Source organism: Saimiri boliviensis, chromosome 4, assembly GCF_048565385.1.
Source record: "Saimiri boliviensis isolate mSaiBol1 chromosome 4, mSaiBol1.pri, whole genome shotgun sequence".
In the NCBI taxonomy this organism is placed as follows: domain Eukaryota; kingdom Metazoa; phylum Chordata; class Mammalia; order Primates; family Cebidae; genus Saimiri; species Saimiri boliviensis.
Window position 1 is genome coordinate 119,959,688 of NC_133452.1, and position 23,747 is coordinate 119,983,434.

A 23,747-nucleotide genomic window follows, 5' to 3' on the forward strand; every position below is an offset into this window, starting at 1 on the left:
TTATAAGACATGTGTGTGTGCGTGTGTGCACATGTGCATGTGTGTGTGTGATATTACATAATTCACTAAAGATTTGTTGAATTTATTTGTGTATGGTGCTTTTAAAATTATTTTATTTTGATAACGTATTTTCTGTTGTGTCATAATCAAGTACAACCTCACCAGGGACAGTGTTCTGTACACAGCACACATCAGATTAGTGAAGAAGGAAGCAGCCTCAACTAGCTGTTAAGAGTATGAGATTCCAACTTTTCTTTTGCAGACACAGAGCACAATTCAGTAGCTATCCGTGACCAAAAATAACTATGGATGAGCTTAGGAGTCCTCTTAAGTCACACAAATATAGTAAAGGAAAAACACAAGAAGAATAACTGTGCAAAAAGGGTAGGAAGAACAATTTCATTTTGCCTGCATCACCCTGTCCCTCAAGTCAGTACCACTCAGTATAAAAGGGGAACTCCCTAAATCTTGTGATCCCTTTGCAGATAAAACAAATAAACCAAAAAGATGGCCGTATGTAAATCTAGGTTCCCCAGCTTTTCAGGACACTACCAGAACCAACAGCATCAGTTATATTCCACCCAGGTCTCTTCAGTGGGTGAGTAGGACAAGAAGAGCAGAGCAGAAACAGGGAGAGAGAGAGAGAACGAGAGAAAACAAGAGTAAATAATATATATTACCTCTGTTTTATAATATTCTGGTAATTATTTTAGAAGACTGAACTCACAATTTCATGTGTTGGAAATTAAAATGTAGAAGTCTTTCTTTTTAAAAAACAGCTTTTACACATAGTTTAAAAATCAAATAGATTTTATAAGGCTACTATAAAAACCCTGACTACCAGTACATTTTCTTCTCCTCAGAGTCAATCACTTTCAACCCCTTTAACTGAGTTTAGTAGTAATATATGCTTTTCATTTTTAGTTTCTCTTCATGAAATAATGGGAAAAGAATAGGATTGTCCCTTGTACAATGGAGAAAGATAGTCTTTTCAATAAATGGTGTCAGGCAAACTAGACATCTACATTCAAAAGAATAAACCTAGATTCTACTCTTACATGATATACAAAAGTGAACTCAAAATGAATGAAAGACTTAAATGTAAGACCTGAAATCATAAACATTCTAAGAGAAATAATAGGAAAAAATTCCTTGATATTGGTCTTGGCAGTTATTTTGCAGACATGATTCCAAAAGCACAGCCAACAAAAGCAAAAATAAAGAAGTGGGAAAACATTAAACTAAAAAGTTTCTGCACAGCCAAGGAAATTATCAACAAAGTGAAAAGCCAACATATAGAATGAGAGAAAATAAATTGCAAACCATATATATGCAATGGGCACTAATATTCAAAAGATATAACTCAACAACAACAAGTAACCTGATTAGAACATGGACAAAAGAACACACATTTCTCCAAAGACATATGAATGTCTAATGGGTATAAAAAAAGGTGCTCAACATCACTAATCATGAGAGAAATGCAAATCAAAAGTATATGAGCTGTAACTTCATACTTGGTAGATTGGTAATTATCAAAAGATAAAATGATAACAAATATTGACAATGTAGGAAAAAAGACACCCTGTAAACCACTGGTAGAATTATAACTTGCTACAACCATTAAGGAAAATGGTATGGAGTTTCCTTAGAAAACTAAAAAAGAGGGCTAAGGTAAGATTCAGCAATCCCACTTCTGGGTATATATCCAACAGAACTGAAATCAATATGCAGAGGAAATGTTTGCACATATGTATTGATAGCAACATTATTCACAATAACTAAGATATGGAAACATCTTAAGCATCTATCAATGAATGAATACATAAAGCAAAGGTGATATATATATATATATAGAGAGAGAGAGAGAGAGGACAAATATCCTAAGTGTCTGTCAATGGATAAATGAATAAAAAATGTTTTTAAGTATGTGTGTTTATGTGTGTTTGTGTATGTGTGTGGGTGTGTATACAATGGAATGTTATTTAGCCTTTAAAAAGCCTTTCATAGATGAACAAAACCAGCAGTTGTTAAATACCGTCAGTCACAAATACACATTTCCAGCACAAATAATAATTTTTAAAACTGTACCAATATTATGTATTGCTACATGTCAGTTGGAATAAAATTTCCAGAGACAACATCTCTAAGGAATTCTAGTGGTATGTCACAGTGGAATAGGGAAATGCAAAATGACTCATTCTGGAAAAAAATGGAAGATTCAACGAATCAAAAATGCCTGTGCTGATGAGAAACACAATGATGTTCTTCAGCGCTTCCAATGGGTCTGACAATAAAAAGACACTTCTCTTCATGAATCTTGGTATTGAAAATGGCTGTATCTCTAAACATATTAATTTACCTGTAATTGTAAATACTTATGTGTAATATCTACTATGCTTAACTATTGCTGTAAAATTTTAAGTTTCTAAAGATTTCTTTTATCAAGCCAGACAAACAGCTCTTATGTAAAGTCTTCTCATTGTGAAAAGGGAAGCTATCTCAAAATTAAAACATATTATATTTAGGTGTTTGTCTTAATCTGTCTTTCTCTATTATCCTCTAGTCATGTGGGTTTTCTAAATAATTGTATTTTATTATTGGAATGACCTCTGCTAAAAGTAACTTAAATATCATTTAAATTTCATTGATAATAAAAACGTGATTACCCCACTCATGCTATTTATTCATAATTTTGCTATTTCTAGAGTAAAGTATTGAATCTTATAAAGTGTTTTACATTTTCAATTATCACTAGAATATTTTCTCATGTGTTACTAACACAGGTGGAAGACAATGTTTGACTATATTAGAACATACCTAATTTGGTAACTGAATGCATAGGATTCACATGAATTTCCTTTTGCTGTTCATACTTTGGACCCAGAAAATCACTGCATTTTTAAAAGGATAAAAATATGAATCTTATCAGATATTGTTTAGCTTCTATACCTAGTCATTTCAAATTCTAGAGTATCTTGCCACAGAACTGTCTTATGTAATGTGTATAACATTAACATGATCTTAGACACTTATATGTGGCAACTAAGCTTATGGTTTGATAACTTTGGTCAGTGAGTATAAATTGATGTAAATTAAATATAAAGCCTGCATGAGAAAATACTGTTTAATGTCTGGCTTCAGTCACAAGGCCTGAGCAATCTAGCAAGGAAATTCTTGTAACTATTTATGGAACTACTGAATTTAAAAAATATATTGTCTATTCAAGAAAGAACAAAATACTATAGCTGCTTTTTTATGTGGAATGTTTATACTCTTACTTTATTTTACTTATATTATTTTCTGAATTGAAGTAATAGTCTTAATTCATGAAACTACACAGAATAAAATTTGCCAGTGAAAGATTTCTACTCTTTTAAGTTATTCAGGCCTCATCACTCCCATTTACAACAATTAGGTGTGATCTTTATTTCAATATAATTAGTCAGAATCTGTACTGTTACCAGTTTGCCACCCATCCTTAATGAAAAGAGCCTTGAAGATGGGTTTTTACCTTGTTACCACTCCAATCATTGAATCGCCCAATATGCACATCACATACTTGGGATTGAATAAACAGTAAATGACTCAGCAAATGAATACAGGTTGAATTCATTAAGGTATGTACATCAGGGTTTTATTTATTATGCTTCCTCGTATATAAAGAAAACTGCTTTTTATTCCCTGAGTTTACCCAGATCAGGTTTTCTTCACACTACAGTGAACAGGGTGGACTCAAAATGTGGTAAATATATTCAAGTAGAAGGTGACAATATATATCCTTTCATAGGATTCAAACACCCACAAAAATAAACACACATCATTTTTGGATATTAAGAATATCAGTAACATGATACATTGATTCAAAATATGTGATTAATTCTGTATTAGCTTGAATTCAATATATACCACATTTACTAACCAGATCAGTAATAATTTATAAGTGTTAATGGAAATTAGGTTGTAAGGATCCTTGTAACACAAGAAACTTTACAATTTAAACCTGTAACTGCAAAGGTCAGTTAGTCAATTACTTTTTTTTCCTCTAGAACCATAAATGTTTGTTGTTTAAGTACAGGATTTTGGCACATAGTATTAATAATTTATGTTTCTTTTCTTCTACAATGTTGAACTAAATTAAGACAGCAAATAGGGATGGGAAGAGTTGTATGAACAAACCAAGATCTAAGCCTAAAAAAATGTTTTGTGGAAGGTAAATGTTAAATATTAATTTTAATATGATAAATTTGGCAAACTAAGCAGTCAATTCTAATAAACAAGTGTTATGAATATAAATGATACAGGAGACACACACATGCATAGACACACACACACACACACACACCTATATATATGTATATACATATATATAAATTTTACAGAAAACCTATTATTGTTCCACACCAAGGTTAGCTAGTTAGCGTCAACAACTCATTCTATGCCACCTGAGAATCATATTATTATTCTGAATCATATATCTAAATTTAGACAATCTTCCTTTAAATATAACATGTTCCTATAAATAAAATGTTTTATCCATAAAAAATCAATTGTTGCATTTACTTCCTATAAGAAATACAATAGTAAGCCCCTGTTCTCATTCTTTTTTTATTCCCATAGAATGGAATTTTTTATGTTCAATTTCCTGAATTAAATGTTATGTCACTTCTCTCTCACCATATGTTCCCCTATAAGAGTCAAAATGTTAATGACATCCCTATTCTGTTTCATTCATTTGCATGTTTGTCATGCCAGTACCACAGTGTTTTAATTACCACAGCTTTGCAATATATTTTGAAATCAGGCAGTATAACACCTCCAGCTTTGTTCTTCTTTCTCAAAATTACTTCAACCGTTCAGGGTCTTCTACGGTTCCATATAAATTTTATAATTTTTCTTCTATTTTGTAATAATACCCTTGGAATTTTGATAACTATTGCATTGAAACTGCATACTGTCTTAAGTCACATAGACATATTAAAAATATTAAATCTTCCAATCCATGATGACATGATAGCTTTCCATTTATTTGTATCTTTTAAAATTTCCATTATCAATGTTTCATAGTTTTCAGTTTACAGATCTTTCATTTTCTGGATTATGTTTATTCCAAGCATATTATTAGTTTTAATCCTATTGTAAATGAAATTGTTTCCTTGTTTCCTTTTTTGAATAGTTCATTATTTGTGTACACAAAAGCAACTTAATTGCATATGTTGATTTTGTTTACTCTTAATTTGCTGAATTTTTATATTAATTCTAACAGGTTTTTCTGTGGTGTCTTTAGGGATTTTTTTATATAAGATTCTGTCAAATGAAGAAAGAGATAATTTTATTTATTTATTTTCAATTTAGAGTTCTTTTCTTTGCTTTACTTGCCTAATTGCTCTGACAAGTACTTTCAGTACTATGTTGAATAGAAGTGGCAAGAGAAGGCATTCTTTTCTTGTTCATAATCTTAGAAGAAAAGCTTTCTGATATGTTGTTAAATTCGGGTTGCTACTATTTTGCTGGAGTGTGGGGAATGTTCCCATGTGAGACCCCCGAAAGGCGTGGGTCTCACTATATGGTGAGCTTGATCCCAAACACGGTTTCCTTCTGGAGGCAGTTGAGCTATGGGAAAGAAGGAACTGAAAGATGGACGATCAGTTTCTACTATTAACCATGATGATTTTGGGCCTAAACTATGCAGTTCTGCTAGACTGAGTGGCTCCATACCAGCAACCAGTTTCTGCTTTTAACTTTTATGACTCTTTCTTTAAGAATAGCTTTAACCTTTTCTTTACTTGCATGACTGTCTTGTACCCTAGATAATGGTTTAACGACTTAGCTTGTGACTTTCTGATGTTATCTGAACAGAGACCCCCTTCTGGAAAAATAGATAAAACACACCACCTGGTCAATTTTATGAGCTGTGATTATAAACCCCCTGCACAACAAAATGTACTTGTGACTTTTTGATTTTGTAACTTTCTGTCCCTTTTTATTGTTCTTCACATACTGTGAGGATGATGTCATTTACTTTGATCTTAAGATATATAATGAGACCCTGGACAAGAATAAACTTGCAGTTTGGGCACTGCCTATTCAGTCCTCCAGACCCTGTCGGTCTCTCTTTTCTTTCGCGCACTCTCTCTTCCAGGTATTGGGATCCTCTTGCAGGTTGAGAGATTCCCCAGCAGACGTGCCATACCAACTGTCCCTGACACTAGAGATTTCTGCATCTATGTTAAACAGGAATATTGGTTTGTGGTTTTCATTTCTTATAGTGGCTTTGTCTGACTCTTGAATCAGTGTAATGCTGATCTCATAAAATGAGTTGGGAAATGTTCCCTCCTTTCGATTTTTTAGAAGAGTTTCAGAAGTGTTGCTATAAATTTATTTTTAAATCTTTGATAGAATTCACCAGTAAAGGCATCTGGTCCTTAATTTTCCTTATTGGCAGGTTTTTAACTATTAATTCAATATCCTTTCTCATTATTCATGTGTTCATATGGTCAACTTATCTTCAACAGAGATGTTAAGAAAATACGATGGAGAGAAGATGGTTTCTGCAGTAAATAGTGCTGGGAAACCTGGATATCTACATTCAATAGAATAAAACTGGAGCATTATATCATACCCATAATTCTACTTAGATTAAACTAAAAAATTTAAGATCTGATATAAAAATCTAGGAAAAAAAAGAAGAAAACTTCTTGTAATTGGTGTAGGCAATGGTTTGCTGCATTTGACACAAAATGCTCAAGCAACGAACCCAAAAATAGACAAGTGAGACAATATCAAACTTTGCAGAAAAGCTTGTTTAAGGCAAAGAAAAAGAAATCAATATTAGCTGGAAATGGAGGCAAATGCCTGTAGTCTCAGCTACTCAGAAGCTGAGGCAGGAGGATTGCTTGAGCCCAGGAGCTCAAGGCTGCAATAAGCCATGGTCACACTACTGCATTCCAACCAGAGTGAAAAGTAAGATTCTGTCTCAGTGAAAGTCTACATATTTAGGGAAAAAAATATTTGCAAACCATCTGTTTAACTAGCAGTTAATATCCAAAATATGTAAGAATGTTTTACATCTCAAAGCGTAAGAAACAACCTAATTAGAAAAATGAGCAAAGGACTTGAATAGGCATTTCTTCAAAGAAGATATACAAACAGTTACCAGGTAGATGAAAGGTTCTGAATACTACAACTAATTAGGAAATGCAGATCAAAATAGCAATGAGATATCACTTCACACTTGTTAGGGTGGATATGATAAAAATAAAAAAGGACAAGTGTTGACAACTATGGAGGGGAAAGAAAACACTTAAGCAGAGTTGATAGGAATACAGAATGATGCAGGCACTATGGAACACATTATGTAGGATCCTTTAAAGTAATTGTATTAAAAATAGAATTACTATATAATCCAGCAATCCCACTTGAGGATATATATCCAAAATAACTTAAATAAGGTTTTGAAAGAGATAACTGCACCCCAATGTTCATGGTGACATTACTCATAATTTTCAAGATAAGAAAATAATTTATATGTCTATCAATAGACAAATAGATAAAGTAAATGTGTTTCAAATATTATTCAGCCCTAAAAAAAGGAAGAAAATCTTGCTATTTGTGACATGATGAATGGACCTGGAAAACGTTATGCTAAGTGAAATAAGCCAGTTACAAAAGGACTTCATGATTCCACAAATATAAAGTATCTGAAATAGTCAAACTCACTGAAGCAGAGAATAAAACGGTGCTTGACAGGGGCTTGAGAGAGGAGGAAATAAGGAATTGTTGCTTAATTGGTATAAAGTTTCAGTGGTGCAAGATGAAGAAGCTCTAGAGATCTGATGTACAACATAGTTATCTGTGTTAAAAACATGGTATTGTTCACTTTAAAACATATTAAGAGGATAGATCTCATGTTAAGTGATTTTACCAAAACCAAAAACAAACAAAAACTCCACAAAATGACAACTCAAGGAAATTTTTGGAGATGATGGATATGTTTAGAATCTTGATTGCAGTATTAGGATCATAATTTTATACATATATTCAAATTCATCAGAATTTAGACACCAAACGTGTAATTTTGTATATCAATGACACCTTAATAAAGCTTAAAGCAGTAAAAATAAAAAATAAAAAAAAATATGATTACTTGTTTTTAAATCTTTTATCTCCTTAACACTTTATTGTCCCCTATGTATTGGTTTTATCTAGCAGACCCTGATGTGGTTCTAGAGACAATCTTGAAAGTACAGTTAAAAATGGAACCTTTAGACAGGGTACAGTGGCTCACGCCTGTAATCCCAGAACTTTTGGAGGCCAAGGCAGGCAGATCACGAGGTCAAGAGATCGAGACGATGGTGAAACCCCATCTCTACTAAAAAATACAAAAATGATCTGGGCCTGGTGGCATGCACCTGTGATCCCAGGTACTCAGGAGGATGAGGCACGAGAATTGCTTCGACCCATGAGACTGAGGTTGCATTGACCAAGATCGTACCACTTCACTCTAGCCTGGAACCTGGCAACAGAGCAAAGACACTGTCTCAAACAAATAAACAAACAAACAATTAGAACCGTTAACTTTGACAAAAAAAATCAGAGAGGTTGCATTGAGTTGGGAATAAATTTATGAAGAATCCAACTCCCCTTTTCCAATGGCATATATGTGCAAACTTGTGCTGTTGCTATGATGCCAAAAATATATGGGAAATACTTAAATTACTGATTGTGAGGTGCCTTTAAAATTGAAAAGAAATTCATTATTTGAATCTTTATCCAAATTAATGCAAAAAATGTGTTAAACATATTTTCTCTTACTTCTCCTTTTTTTCCCCTCAAGTTCTCCTCCTCCTTCATCTCCATTTAGAACTGGCAAGATGATTTAATCAGCTCTAATCTATTTTTATTGACTACCCTCTAACTCACTGGCCTAATTATGAATTCCTTTGTAGCACAAAATATTTATTTTTGTTTTTGATTCTTTAAAATACAAAAGCTACTTTATGTTAATTCAATTATTTGGGTCTAATTTTTTTTCCTATTTTTTTAATGAAAATTTGCTGTTCACATATGCATGCCAAGTATAAACAACATCAAGATATGATCAAATTATTGTGTTGTTTTAAGTGCATTACAGTATTTTATTTTTTTCCTTTGAATTCATTATATGCACAGTCCTATTGCCATCATCTTGTTTCTCTGCGCTGGGTCCAAGGGGTGGTTGAGATCCAATAAACTTCATTCAGATTGCATTATAATATAGATATCTGTAAGCTACATCTTTGTTCTGATGTTTTCAAGCTTAGAAAATATAGCCACCGATATTCATCATGTTCACAGTATTGATCAACTTTGCATTTAGTATCAAGGCCACCATAGAAAAATGAAGCTTATAAATGATTAAAGAACATAACTCGAATTCTTGAGGCCCAAGGATTCAATATCTTTCAAACCAAAGCCCACATCTAGTCTTCCCAGATAAAAAGCTAAAAAAAAAAAAAAGTCATTGTTGCCTTTTTTTTTTTATGACATAAGTTAGAATTATTTCAGTTGAATCTATAATAGTACCAAGAGGTCTTTTAAGATTAATATTCTCTTGAGATCTCTATTGCTAACTATCTTTCTTTTTCTGATACTTCCTTTAAAGTAATAATACAGGTAACAAGTTTGCAATCAAAGCTTGTTCTATCTTGAGAAATATTTGGTCTCATTAAGACAACATATCTGCAATGGTTCCATATGTGTTAGCTTTATATTTAACCAAAAAAAAAAAATCTGATTTCCCTTATTTTCAAATCTTTGGCAGGCCACTCATTATTGCTGCCAGGCATTCCTACACACTCTTTCTTATGGTCTCCCAATTCACAGTTCTAAATGTATATTTTAGCAGAGTGCAGCACAAATCTTCTATCTACTCTTTATGGAAGTTCTCTAAATACATTATAGAATCTTTCATGTTCCTGTAGGTTACATTTTATTCATGGTGAAATTACCATTTGTTCCTCATTACAAGATATGAAACATCTTGGATACGTTCATTGCTTTCTTGGAGTTACATTCCAGATTGTCAGTTTTTTCCTTTAAAACATTACATGAAAATTTACTAAAGACCGTAATTTAGAATGAAGATGGAAAGTGACAATAATCTCTGTCAGGTGTACTTAGTTTATACACATACATATTGTGAAACCAAACATATTATCTCATGTGTAGAAAAGTCCCGATGCTCGTGCTAGACATATATTCAGATGTCTCCACAGTTATAAGGTTTGAGATATCCCTGCTTTTTTTTTTTTTTTTGAGACAGAGTCTTGCTCTGTTGCCCAGTCTGGACTGCAGTGGCACGATCTTGGCTTACTGCAACCTCTGCCTCCTGAATTCAAATGATTCTCCTGCCTCAGCCTCCCAAGTAGCTGGGATTATAGGCATGCACCATGCAGCTAATTTCTGTACTTTTAGTAGAGACAGGGTTTCACTATGTTTTTCAGGCTGATCTCAAACTCCTCACCACAAGTGTTCCACCTGCCTCAGCCTCCCAAAGAGCTGGGATTACAGGCATGTCTCACCATGCCCAGCCCAAAATACCCCTGTAAACTTTTAACTGTGGGTTGGATAACTCAGTCAGTAAACTTTGATAAAACTAAAGGCAGCAATATAAATACTTTTCAATTAATTTTTTAAAAACATGATTTGTATTAAACAATTTCTCTTTCTCTGGGCTGGGAGCTCTGTTATTTTCTAACCTGCTCACTTTCTACTTCCAACCAGTCACAAGCTCAGCCAAGTCCAGCCCTCATTGGGATAGTCATGTTTTCAGTGTAAACTTGAGTGCCCATCTAAGCTTCTACAACCCCAGCAATAACTGGAAGTTTTTACCTTCAAATGTGTGACTTTTATTTCTAAAGATTACATTTTCAGTCATGGTCTTGATTTGGTTTTAAATCAATGAAATGATAGTGAAATCCTGATGGAGTGCATTTAGATTAAGTTTTAGAAAAAGATCATTTTCTTCCAAGTGTGCATCTAATAAAAACCATGTAATAAATTCTTTCATTGCCTTGCTGACAGGGTCCTCTTCACAAAGATTGGGAACATAACCAGGGAACTTCAATTTTTACTTAATTTTGACAAAAAGACAACCTGTCTATTGAGAAATGGTGATGAGAAATGCAGGGAAAAATGTGTCAACTTCATGAGTATAGTTAGAGTCACATTATTCTCTGCAGAGAAGCAGATTTTAAATGTTTTAAGAAGATAATGAAATAATTCTATGGTAATATAATATGACAAATTAGAAGACTTTAAGAGACTTAAGATAATATAGGACACTGATAGAAACCACCTAATTCTAGATATGCCACTTACTAATGAGAGAAACTTTTGCATGATCTGTAACAGAAGGATAATAATTGTGCATATCCAAGGCTTTGTTAAGAATCTTGAATGAATTAAAATATATAAAATGCTTAGACTCATACCTGATCAAGGATCTTATTGAAACATTTTAGTAATACAATTCTATAAATTTAATAAATGATAAGTAGTAGAAAAAGGAGTACTATAAAAATAAGCAGTTTAGCAGCTCAGATAATCTTCCTATAAGGATTAATGCATTTTATAATATGTAAAGAAGGGATATTTAACTATGTACAAATAAATATACAGAAAGAAAATATAGTCTCAGTGTGTACACTACAAAAATAAATTGGCACTTGTAAAATATATCAAAAAGAGCAAGAACATTTATGAATATGGATATACCCAACATTAGGGCAAATATTAAAGAAATAAAAAGAACTATTAAATATAAGATATTTGCTTTTCCTCTATCAATGAACAATTTGCAAACTGGAAAGTGTTTGAGATATATAGCTATGAAACCTCTTCTCTGCAACAAGTGAAAGAAAACAATAAATGAATTAAAGTCTCTAGATACTGAGGATTAAAAATTTGATGTGATAAATAATTTAAACTGTGATTGTGCAGTCACTGTTGGCTATCATACATGAAGTTTTACAAATAACAGGATAAGGGACATAATTTAGAAACACATAAATGATTCTACACTTTTTTAAATGGGAAAATGATATATTTTGGAACCAACAAAGTGCAGTAAACATTGTCTCTGTCAAAATTTGGATACCAATTATAAGCCAAATGGTTTGTAAGCGAATTTATAGTTGACAAAGAGTCAGGCTTACAAAATTCTAAACCCGGTCTTTCAAGTTTCTTGTTTTGTAATCCTGGTCAAGCTATCTTATTCTCCTGATTTATGAATTTCCTCATCTAAAATGGGAAAGATTACGTTAGACATTACTCAATATCTGTTTTAACTAGAATATTTTTAAAAATTATAACTCTGTGATTCTGCCCTTGGCATGGGGAAAACATCTCAAACAAAACATATCTCCTTATGCACATATTAGTGTGTACAAATAAAAGATGGTAAAAATTAAAAGTAGCTTTGTTAAATAAAAATAAACCTGGACTGATGACATCAGGAGGATAGTAGAATAGGAGACTCCTGACTTTCCCACCTTCTACAAAGTTACAGAATAAACATTTCACACATGAATCAATTCCTTCCTAGAAAAAGCTAGGACTACCTGAGAAATTGCTATACACCAGGCAACTGCAGAAACATACACATAGAAATGGATGGAAAAAGATGAGACACTTTGACTCACAAATTCCACCATGGTACAGCACCTTATAATCAGAAGGTTTTTACCTACCATCTCCTAGCTTCTCCTTGAGTAATAAATGGATTAGATCATAGATGTAGCACCCTAACTTCTGTATTCTCACTTTCCTGCCCAGATGGTTTGAATATTAAATTATATTGTTTTTGGGGCAAAACAGCCTCTGCATTTCCATGTCTCCCTAATCCAACGTGAACAAAAAGGTAGCTTTTACTAAATACACAAGCCCTTCCCCTCAGGATCAGTGCAAAGAGAACAGGCTAAAATCCCCAGCTACCAGTTTTTCCCTGGAAGGGAATCTTCTGCATACTTTTCCAGATGCTGCCTGAGCATAGGGCTTGTAAGCAGCTGGAAGAGAGACATAATGGGACAAATAAACACTGGGCCTCTGGGCACCTGAATCAAAAAGTGGGCACTTTATTTTCTTTATTCCCCAGGTAAATCCAGTGGTAAATTCAGGTCTTCATATTCTCCCACAAAAGATTGTGTGCATTCATTGAGTGCCCCAGCTTTCACAAACGCCACCAGATACTGGTCTCTAAATGACCTAGCTCTGGGAGTTAAAGAGGTCCTGGATTCCCAAGTCTCTTTAAATCTTAAGAGATAATGAGGTAGTTTAAAAAATTGGTTCACTTACAGCTGCTATTCTCCAGTCTCAAGAGTATGGGGTCTGAGTGAGAGTGCAAGTATATGTTGCAGATCTTCTCCCATGCTTAGTGGAGAGCCCATTGTAGACACACTCTAACGCAGCTTTTCTTTAAAGATCCAAAGAATTAAAACAATATCTAACATGCCAACTTTTACAGCTGTATCCTGAAAAGTTGACTTTTATCTCACTTGCTCTGGGAGCACTGACAGGACTTGGCACACCCTAATCTCTTGGAGATCCCTAAGGACAGAGGAAATGGTTTGGATAAGCACAAAGGTTGGAGAGGAATCTAGAATTTCTAGATGGACAAATTGGTAAAGTTCTCCTTCTACAGGAAGCCAAACTGAAAAGACTGGGAAAGTGGGGGTTGACTTTTTCAGTGAGCAGAAATGATGACAAACAGAAAAAAACAAAGACATGTTCCAATTAAAATCACAAGATAAATCTCCAAAAAAAGAAAACCTTCTATTAAATGAAGATATGAGATTTACCCAATAGAAAACTTTTAAAAAAGTCATCATGAAGATGTTCACTGAGAGCAGGAAAATAGTGCATGAGAAAACTGATAATTTTAACAAAAAACAGGAAATATAAAAATGTACCAAATAGAAATCATAAAGCTAAAGAATATAGCACTTGCACTAACAAATTCAATAGAGCAAATCAGAAGCACACTAGATAAAGTAGAAAAAAAAGATCAACCAACTCAAAACAAGATAATTAGAAGTCATTCAAACTCAGGACCAAAAAGAAGAGAACTCTCATAAAACTATCAGTAGATTTTTTTAGGAGAAACTTTGAAGAACAGAAAGAAGTAGGATGATAAATTCAAAATGTTGAAATAAAATATTTCAAATGAATAATCTTATAATCAGCAAATCTGTCCTTCAAAAAATAAATATTTCAGACAAACAAAAGCTGGGGGAGTTTATTCTATTTATGCCTGCCTTACAAAACATGCTAAAAGAAGTTATTTTGGTTGAAATAAAAGGTTTCTAAACATCACCACAGAAACATAAGAAAGTTTCACACTCAATGGCAAGGGTAAAAATATAGGCCAATATTAATATGTTATTACTATCATAGTGGTAAGTTAATTGAAAGTAAGCCCATGAAGAAGCTAAAAAATAAAAATATTAGAAGCAAGTATAACTACATTATGTTAATAAAAGTAAAATGTAAATAGTTGTGACAACAATACCAAAGTCGAGAGATGAAAGTTAAAAGTAGAGATTTCTTGTATACAAGGAAAGTTAAGTTGTTATCAGCTTGAAATATACTGTTATAACTATAAGATATTCTATGTAGGTTCCTTGGCAACCACAAAAATAACTAGAGAAGTTATACAAAAGAAAAAGAAATAAGTATGAAAACATTGCAACATATATATTTGTATATACATATTTATATTAAATATAAAGAAAGATAGCAACAGAGAAAAAGAGAGACAAAATAACAACAAGACAAACAGAAAATAGTTAATAAAAAAGCCAAAAGTAAATTCTTTCTGATCAAGAGTCACTTTAGGAGTAAATGAAATAAAATCCCCAATCAAAAGTTATAAAGTGGCTTAACGAATAGCAAATAAGATCGACCTATATGTTTTCTACAACAAACTCAGTTTAGATGCAAAGATACAGATTTGCTGAAAGTAAGAGATGGAAAAAGATATTTTATGCAAGTGCCCAAAAGAAAGGAGAAGTGTCAGTGTGCAGATGGGTGGAAAAATTAGAAAAATAAAAGAAACAAGTAGCTATACTTATGTCAGACAAAGTAGACTTTAAGTCAAAAACGGTCTTTAGAAATAAAGAAGGTGATCACATTTTGATAAAAGGATCAATTCAATAGGAAGATATAACATATATGTATATGTACAATCAGTATGAGAATAGGTGTATATATAATTTTTCACACAACAGTAAAAAAATTCACACTCTTCTCAAGTACATACAAAATATTCTCCAGTATAGGTCTCATGTAAGATTATAAACCAAGACTTAACATATTTAAGATCAAAAGTGTACCAAGAATCTTCTTTGACCACAATAAAATAAAACTAAAAATTAATTATAGTAAGAAATTGAGAAAATCCACAAAAACATGGAAATGAAGCAGCATATTCTTAAGCAATTACTGGGTATAGCAGAAATCAAATGGGAATTTAAAAACTATCTTAAGACGAACTAAAATAAAATCCAGCAAACTATGGGATATTGTACTAGTCAGGGTTCTCCAGAGGGACAAAACCAATAGGATGTATGTGTATATAAAAGGGCATTTATTAGGGAGTATTAGCTCACAGGATTATAAGATGATAGGCCACTGGCAAGCTGGAGAAAGTGAGAAGCCAGCAAGTATTTATTCCAAGTCCAAAAGCCTCAAAATCACCATTTAGGCATTCCTCAATTCAATCAGGTTGACACCAATTAAGTTGACGGCAAGCTGACACCGAATCACAGCAGATGTGGTAAAAGCAGTCATGAAGGAAGTTTGTAGCAATAAATTCATACATTAAAAAGCAGAAATATCTCAAATAAAAAATCCTACTTTATACTTCAAAAAACTAGACAAAAAAACTAAAGTAAAGTCAGTAGAAAGGAGGAAATAACAGATTAGAGTAAAAATAAATCAAATACAGAATAGAAATATTATAGAAAAAAATCAACAAAGCCAAAGTTTTTTTGAAAAAGTAGACAAAATCAACAAACCTTTAGTTAGTATGCATCAAGGAAAAAATAGAAAAGACTCAAACAAAATCAAAGAGAAGACATTACAAAGAATGAGAAATTAAAAAAAAAATCATAAGTGATTGTGAACAATTATATTTCAACAAATAGGATAAGCTAAAAGAAATGAAGACATTCCTAGAAATACACAACTTACTCAGACCGAATCAACAAATAGAAAGGAAGAATAAAGCAATAACAGCCAAGACTTGAAATAATAATCAAAAGTCACCCAATGAAAAAAAGCTCAGAACCATATAGCTGCACAGCTGAATTCTATCAAATCTCCAAAGAATTATTGCTAATATTTCATGAATCCTTTAAAAAATAGAAGTAGATGTAATACCTCCAGCATCACCTTGATACCAGGTCAGAGAAACACAAATGTAAGAAAATAAAGTGTCAGGCCAGTATCTCTTATAAGCATAGATGCAAATTGTAAGGCCGGTTGCCTCACTGGGAGGCCAGACACACCCACCTCTGCACACAGCACCTGACTTTGCACCCGGCACCAGGCTCTGCACTCGGCACCTAGCTTTGCCACATGGCTCCCTTGGAAGGCTCCGGCTAATGCAACCCTGGCCAGCTCTTGCACTGGAAAACCCGCCCAACAACCCACCAACCAATAGCGGCCTGCCCCATCTCAATCCCGCTCCCCTGGACCCAATTACAGCATCCAGCTGTTGCTTGTTTCTCCTAGCCATAAACAGCCCCCCACCCCCCAAGGAAGTCAGCGTGACTTTTCTGGTCCCCTTTCTCTGGACCAGAGAACCGCGCCAGGGAGCTGAATAAATTGGCATTTAATTTTCTTATACTGGCCTCAGTTTCCTCATTTTAAACTCAGCAATAACCCTTACACAAATTACCAAAAAATTCTAAAAAATTACTAGCAAACCAAATTTAACGTCTCATCCATCAAAAAGATTATTCATCATTACAGAAAAGAATTTATCCTTGAAATCCTAAGTTGTTAAAAATAGGCAAATTCAATTGACATGATAAACCACATTAACAGAATTAAAGATAAAAATCACATAGTCATTCACTAGCTGCAGAATATTATTTACAAAATTTGACATTTGTTAATTATAAACACATTTAACTAAACATGTATAAGAAAGTTTCTCAACATAATAAAAACCATTTATAAAAAGCTTACAACTAATATCATAAACAATGGAGGAGAACTCAAATCTTTTTAACCTAAGATTTGGTATGAGGCCAGGATACTCATTTATTCATGGTATTAGAAGTACCATTTAACATAGTACCAGAAGTACCAGCAAAAGGATTCAGATAAGAAAGGAAATAGAAGGTATCCAAATTATAAGGAAATAAATAATTACCCTTGTTGTAGATACTATGATCTTATATATCACATGTTCTTAAAGACTTCACAAGAAACTGTCAGAACTAATCATTGAATTAAGTAAAATAGCATGATACAAAATCAATATGAAAATATAAGTTGTATTTTTTATACTAATAATAATCTACCCCAAAAAAGGAATCAAGAAAATAATTCCATTTCTGATAGCATCTTTAGCCAGGCAAGTGAAAAACCTAACTACTGAAAATGTAAAAACTTGAATGAACAAAATGGAAGCAGACACAATAAATTGAGAAATATCCTGTGTTTGTAAATTAGGAGACTAACTAAAGTGATCTGCAGATTCAATACAATTCCTCTCAAACTCTCAATGGCATTTTTTATAGAACTTGAAAAACAATCCTAAAATTCATGCGGAACCACAAAATACTGTGAAGAACCAAAACACTCTGAAGGAAAAAGAAAAACAAAGTAAAAAAGCTGGAGGCATTATACTTTCTTATTTCAAATGATGACACAAAATATGGTAGTCAAAATAGTGATACTCACAGAAAAAGCAGAAACATTGGCCAATGGAACAGAATACAGAGCTCCAAAATAAACAGCATACACAGTCAATATTTTTTTAAGACCATGAAAGTGACAAAATGGTTAAAGGATTTTGTGTTTTCTTCAATAAATTTTGTTACAAAAACTGGATAGCCACATACAGAAGTCTAAAATTGAACCTGTATCTTATACCATACAAACAAATCAACCCTAAGTGGATTAAAGACCAAAATGTGAGACATAACATTATAACACTCCTGAAAGAAAACAGGGAAGAAATTCTTGATGTTGATCTTGGCAATAGTTCTGTGGATATGAAACCAAAAACACAGCAAATATAAGCAAAGTATCAAGTGGGAAATCAAGCTAAAATGTTCAATCAACAAAATGAAAAGGCAGTTTATAAACTGAGAAAAAAAAATGGAAACCAAAATCTAATAAGGGTTTAATTTTAAAATATATGAGAACTTATAAAAATTAATTGTGTAAAAAATACAGTAATGCACTACATAATGACATTTCAGTAAAATGATGAATACCATATATGATGGTGGTACCATAAAATTGTAACAACATATTTTTACTATACCTCTTCTATGTTTAGGTATGCTTAGATAGACACAAAGGTACCTTTGTATTAAAATTGGCTATAGTATTCAATACAGTAATATACTATACGGGTTTGTAGCCAAGAGTAATAGGAGTTTGCTAAACTGTAACATCTAGGTTTATGTAAGTATGCTTTATGAGTTTTGCACAAAGATGAACTTGCTTAACAATGCATTTCTCCATATATTTTCCTGTCATTAAGCAATGAAAAACTGAAACCCAAGTAAGAAAATGGACACGAACCTGGAATCAACATTTTTTCACATAAGACATACAAAATGCTAACAGAAATATGAAAAGATGCTCAACATCACTAATCAGTAGTGAATTGCAAAGCAAAACTGCAATGAGGCATCATTTTCACCCCTGTTAGAATAACCATTATCAAAAAGACAAAAGATTAACCACATTGGTGAGATCTGAAGAAAATGGAACCTTTATGAATGTAAATTGATATGGTCATAAAATACAGTATGTAATTTCCTCAAAAAAATAAAAAGTATAATTTTTATATGACTCATATATCTTTCTGCTGGATATATACACAAAAGAAATGAAATTGGTATCTCAAAGAGATATCTACATTCTCTTGTTTGCTGAAGCATCATTTACAATAGCCAAGATAATATAATGAAGCTACTACAGTGTCCATCGGCAGACAAGTGGATAAAGAAATTATATATAATACATTGTATTAAAATTGCCAACAGTATTCAATATAGCAATATGCCATACAGGTTGGTAGTCAGGAGCAACAGGAGTTTAGTAGGCTATACCATCCAGGTTTCTGTAAGTATACTCTATATTTTGCACAAAAGTAAAATTGCATATATATATATGTGTGTGTGTATATATATATATATATATATATATATATACACATGCATACATACATACACACACACACATATATGTATCATTTGATGTATGATAACATGGATGAGCCTGGAGGACATTATGCTAAATCAAATAAGACAGATTTGGACATCTGAATTTATCAAGCAGAAGAAAGGATATCAGAGGTCGAAGATCGACTTAATGAAATAAAATGAGAACACAAGATTAGAGAAAAAAGGATAAAAAGGAATGAGCAAAGTCTCCAAGAAATATGGGACTATTGTATCTGAATGTGACGAAGAGAATGAATCCAAGCTGGGAAATACTCTTCAGGATATTATTCAGGACAACTTTCCCAACCTAGCAAAGCAGAACAATATTCAACTACAGGTAATACAGAGAACACCACAAAGATATTTCTCAAGAAGGCCGACCTCAAGGCACATAATCGTCAGATTCACCAGGGTTGAAATGAAGGAGAAAATACTAAGGGCAGCCAGAGGAAAAGGTCAGGTTACCCACAAAGGGAAGCCTATCAGACTCACAACGGATCTCTCAGCAGAAACCCTCCAAGCCAGAAGAGAGTGGGGGCCAATATTCAACATCCTTAAAAAAAAGAACTCTCAATCCAGAATTTCATATCCAGCCAAACTAAGCTTCATAAGTGAAGGAAAAATAAAATCTTTTGTGAACAAGCAAGTACTCAGATATTTCATCACCACCGGGCCTGCTTTACAAGAGCTTCTGAAAGAACCACTACACATAGAAAAGAACAACCAGTATCAGCCTTTCCAAAAACATATCAAAAAGTAAAGAGCATCAACATAATGAAGAATTTACGTCTATAATGGGCAAAACAGCCAGCTAACATTAAATGGCAATATTAAACTCACATATATTATTATTAATTCTAAATTTAAATTGACTAAATCTCCCAATCAAAAGACACAGCCAAAACCCATTGGTATGCTGCATCCAGACCCATCTCACATGCAAGGATACATAAAGACTTAAAACAAAGGGATGGAGAAAGATTTACCAACCAAATGGAGAGCAAAAATAAATAAATAAATAAATAAAAAGAAGGAGTGGTGATTATCACCTCTGATAAAATAGACTTTAAAGCAACAAAGATCAAAAGAGGAAAAGAAGGACATTACATAATGGTAAAAGGATCAATGCAACAAGAAGAGTTAATGATCCTAAATATATATGCACCCAATACAGGAACACCCAGATACATAAGACTTATAAAGAGACTTAGACTCCTACACAATAATAGTGGGAGACTTCAACATCAATATTAGACAGATCAACGAGACAGAAAATTAACAAGGATATCCAGGACTTGAACTCAGATCCGGAACAAGTAAACTTAATAAACATTTATAGAACTTTCCACTTTAAATACAAAAAATATACACTCTTATTAGTACCACAACACAACTACTTACAGGTTTAAATGAAATATTGGTTGGCTGCTTCTTTGTTATTTTCTTCCCTCATTTTGTCCTGTCTCCATTATTAAACACAATTATTGGCATCAAAGAGGTTTTCAATACTCATTTTTAGACTGCATTCTAGCCTGAGCAATAAAGCAACACTCCCGTTCTCTCTCCCTCTTCCTCTTTCTTCCTCTCCTTCATTCTTTTATTATTATTATTATTATTATTATTATTATTATTTCTTTCTTTCTCTCTTCTTTTTCTTTCTTAAAAAAAAAAAGATTTGGAAACAAAGATGCTATATGATCTTATGCATGGAACATTAAAAAGGTGAACGCACAGGAATAGAGAATAGACTAGTGTTTACCAGGGGTGGAGAAAGGGAGAAAATGAGAGAGATGTAGTTGACAAGGTATAAATTTGTAGCTATATATGATGAATCAGTCTAGAGATCTAACGTACAGCAGGAGATCCATAATTAATATTCTATTATATATTAAGATTTTGCTAAGAGATTAAAAATTAGGTGCTCTTACCACATACAAATAAAGATGTAACTATGAAAGGTAATGGATACATGAATTTGCTCACCTATGTTAATCTTTTTACTGTATGTGTGTTTATCAAAAGATCATGCCTTACCCCTTAAGTATATACAATAAATATGTGTAAAGGACACATTTGAAAAACGTATCTCAACTTAGGAAAGAAGAGCGTCCTTAAATAGGTTATTACATTTAAAATAATGTATAAGTGGAGGGGGACTATTCAAATAGGAAGAGAACTAATGAAATTAAGAGCATGCTCCCGTTTATGAGATTTGCAAGGATCTCAAAGCGAGGCTGAAAAGGATTTTTCTGTATAAGGAAGAGTAAACAAAGCTAAAAAAGAAAGAGATGTAAGAAAACAGAAAGAGTAAATGCAGTTTATGTGATAGGGCAGTTGACAGTGAATGCTTTACCTTGAGGTTAGCCTATTTTCTCTGGAAGGAGCCTTAGGGAGAGTTAACATGCTGGCTCAAGCTGAAGGTGGGTCAAAGTTCAGGGGATTGCAGGACAAAGAGAAGCTTAACCATGATTTGATCAAGTCAGATTAATAGGCATTTTTCCAGTTGCTCGCTGGGGACAGATAGTTCAGCTAATTATGAGAGGAAGACTTGAAATTTGAAAGGGCTCTGTCTGGCCTTGTCATAATAACAAACAAGGAGAGAATCCATGAGTAACATGGGAAATAGTTTTTCTACAGTAAGTTCTTTCCTGGAACACAACATGAATTTTTGAACATCTCTGTTTTCCAGGTTCAAAATAGTCAAGGTAAATGTATTTATGTGGATGTATTTTTACTTTTCTATGATAAGTAGCTATGAATGGAATTTCTGGGTCTTGGGGTATCATAAAAAAATTGCACTGGACAGAGTAAATGAAAATAAAGATTTTATTCAATATTCTTTCAATATGAAAGAGAGATTGAACTCAACTCCACTGAATCAAATTGTAAGCTAGTAGAAAAGTACTAAAGGATGTCAGGGAGAAGGCTGGTCAAAGTGGTCAGAACATATGTGCCTGCTAATTGATGCTTAGGCTTCTACTCTCCCACAGAGACCACAGAACATAGGACAAAGACACTCACTTTCTTGATGACTACATTTCAAAGGAATGGCTTTCAGGTCATTGAGAATGGCATTCCCTAGGTCCTAAAACTGGCAGGAGGCTGAAAAGATTTATATTTCAAAGGAGCAGAAAAAGAATGTATATTTGAAAGTCTTCTAGAGTAAATGTTCCAAGAAAAGTAAGGTTATGTACCTACACGAGGAAGAAGCTTGTCTGATGTCTAGTGAAGTTATTGCGGGTCAATTCCATCAACAGTAAGTTGATTTTTACCTTTATAAGAAACTGCCAAAATTTTTTCATAATACTTGAGCCATTTTTTATTTTCACTGTTTTATGCCAGCAGCTGTCAACAACCCATGAGTAGGTGAAAGAAGAAAAAATTTTCATATTTCTAAACAATGGCATAATGCTCACCAACTAAAATAAATGAATGCTGATATATGCAAAAACATAGGTGACTCTCACATTATATTCATTAAAAGATGCCAGACAGAAAATAGTACTTACTATATTATTCCATTTATATAAAAGTTTGAAAAGGTAAGTCATATGTATAGTGAAAGAGAGTAGTTCAGTAGTTGCCTGGGGCTAGGGATAAGGCTGGGAAAGGAAGTAAGGATCCTTTTACTGGGATGATACAAATGTTCTATATATTAATTGTAAAGGACTTTCATGGACATATTAATTTATCAAAACTCATTAAAATATATACCTGTGATGAGTATTTTAATATTTTGTAAATAAAGCTCAATAAATTCTATTTCAAAAACATAAAAAGCTATAAAACATAATATCACTGAATCATTAAACCATCATGTAGGAAGAAAAAAACCACATCAATTACTTTGTATTTTCATTGTACAAAGTTAATAATTATGTTTTTACTATTGTAAGAAAAAGATGTCTGGATATCACAGTATGCTCTTACAGAACAAAGCAGAAGGGTGGGAGAAAGATCTTTTTGTAATTTAATTTAATTTATTCATACTTTCTCTTGTTATGTTTACTAAGAAAGAGCAAAAAGTTCCCTAAGATATTCCTAAGTGGTAACAAAATGTTCCCTGCACTACTCAGATCATTGTTATTTTTCCAGTCTCCCTGTAAACAACTTTTAACTCTAAAGTATGTAAAACACAACGTTCTAATAACCTAGAGAATGTTTGTTTTGGGGAAAGATTTTTTTTTTTCCACCTAAGGGGTGAATGAATTTGAAGAGCTGTGCATTCACCTGTACTGTGATTCTCTAAGCTCTCTAGGTTATTTTGCTATTCTGATAAAATTTTAGGAATATTTT